A 2,075-nucleotide genomic window follows, 5' to 3' on the forward strand; every position below is an offset into this window, starting at 1 on the left:
AGTAAGACAGCCATAGAGAAGACTCAACCCGGTGATTCTTGATGTAGTGAAGAAGGAGATAACCAAGCTTTTGCAAGCTGGAATCATTTATCCTATCTCCGACAGCCAATGGGTGAGTCCCATCCAGGTAGTCCCGAAAAAGACTGGCCTCACAGTGATCAGAAATGAGAAGGAGGAGCTGATTCTTACTCGGGTGCAGAACAGTTGGAGAGTCTGCATTGACTATAGGAGGCTGAACCAGGTTACCAAAAAGGACCATTTTCCCCTGCCATTCATTGACCAGATGCTTGAACGCCTGGCAGGTAAATCCCACTACTGTTTCCTTGATGGTTTTTCTGGTTATATGCAAATTACTATTGCTCTTGAGGATCAGGAAAAGACCACATTCACCTGCCCCTTCGGCACTTTTGCTTATAGGAGGATGCCTTTCGGCCTGTGCAATGCCCCTGGTACCTTCCAGCGATGCATGATTAGTATTTTCAGTGATTTTTTAGAAAATTGCATAGAGGTGTTTATGGATGATTTCACTGTATATGGATCCTCTTTTGATGGTTGTTTGAATAGTTTGGAAAAAGTTTTGAATAGATGCATTGAAACTAACCTTGTTCTAAATTTTGAAAAATGTCATTTTATGGTTGAGCAAGGTATAGTTTTAGGCCACATTATTTCCAATAAGGGCATTGAAGTAGATCCTGCAAAAATTTCTGTTATTTCACAATTGCCTTACCCCTCTTGTGTGCGAGAGGTGCGATCTTTTCTTGGTCATGCAGGATTCTACAGGCGCTTTATAAGGGATTTTAGCAAAGTAGCCCTTCCACTGTCCAACTTGTTGCAAAAGGAGGTGGAGTTTGACTTTAATGACAGATGCAAAGAGGCTTTTGATTGCCTTAAAAGAGCGTTGACTACCACCCCCATCATCCAGGCACCCGATTGGACAGCCCCTTTTGAGCTTATGTGTGATGCATCAAATTATGCATTGGGGGCTGTCCTTGCTCAGAAAATTGATAAATTGCCCAGGGTGATATATTATGCTTCTAGGACTTTAGATGCTGCCCAAGCAAATTATACTACTACTGAGAAAGAGCTTCTAGCCATAGTTTTTGCTCTTGAAAAATTTCGATCTTATTTGCTTGGTACTCACATTATTGTTTATACTGACCATGCAGCTTTAAAGTACTTGTTGAAGAAGGCTGATTCTAAGCCTAGGTTGATCCGATGGATGCTCTGGCTCCAAGAGTTTGACTTGGAGATCCGTGATAGGAGCGGAGCACAAAATCTAGTTGCTGATCATTTGAGTCGGATCGAACGTGTCTCTGATGCAGATTCACCTATTCGGGATGATTTCCCGGATGATCATTTGTATATATTGTATAGTATTTCTGACTCTCTTTCTACTCCCTGGTTTGGTAACATTGTCAATTATTTAGTTGCCTCTGTTTTTCCTCCCTTAGCATCTAAGGCCCAAAAAGATAAGATTAAAAGTGATGCTAAGCATTTTATTTGGGATGACCCCTACTTGTGGAAATTGTGCAGTGATCAGGTCATTAGACGGTGCATTCCAGATCATGAGATTGACTCAGTTCTGCAGTTCTGTCATTCTTCCGCACCGGGAGGTCATCTGGGTGTTCAAAGGACAGCTCGCAAAGTGCTTGATTGTGGTTTTTATTGGCCCACCATCTTTAAAGATGCGTGGAAGATCTGCAGCACTTGTGAGCAGTGTCTGAGAGCAGGAAATACACTTACATGGCGACAACAAATGCCTCAGCAACCTATGCTATTCTGTGAGGTGTTTGATGTCTGGGGTATAGATTTCATGGGTCCTTTTCCTGTCTCTTTTGGTTATGTTTATATTCTCCTTGCAGTTGATTATGTTTCAAAATGGGTGGAAGCCAAGCCCACTAGAACTAATGATGCTAAAGTTGTCGTAGACTTTGTCAGGTCTAATCTGTTTTGCAGGTTTGGAGTACCTAAAACAATTGTTAGTGATCAAGGAACCCATTTTTGCAACAGGACAATGCATGCCCTGCTTAAAAAGTACGGGGTGGTACACAGGGTATCCACACCATACCACCCCC

The sequence above is a fragment of the Glycine max genome, chromosome 17, assembly GCF_000004515.6.
Source record: "Glycine max cultivar Williams 82 chromosome 17, Glycine_max_v4.0, whole genome shotgun sequence".
Lineage (NCBI taxonomy): Eukaryota > Viridiplantae > Streptophyta > Magnoliopsida > Fabales > Fabaceae > Glycine > Glycine max.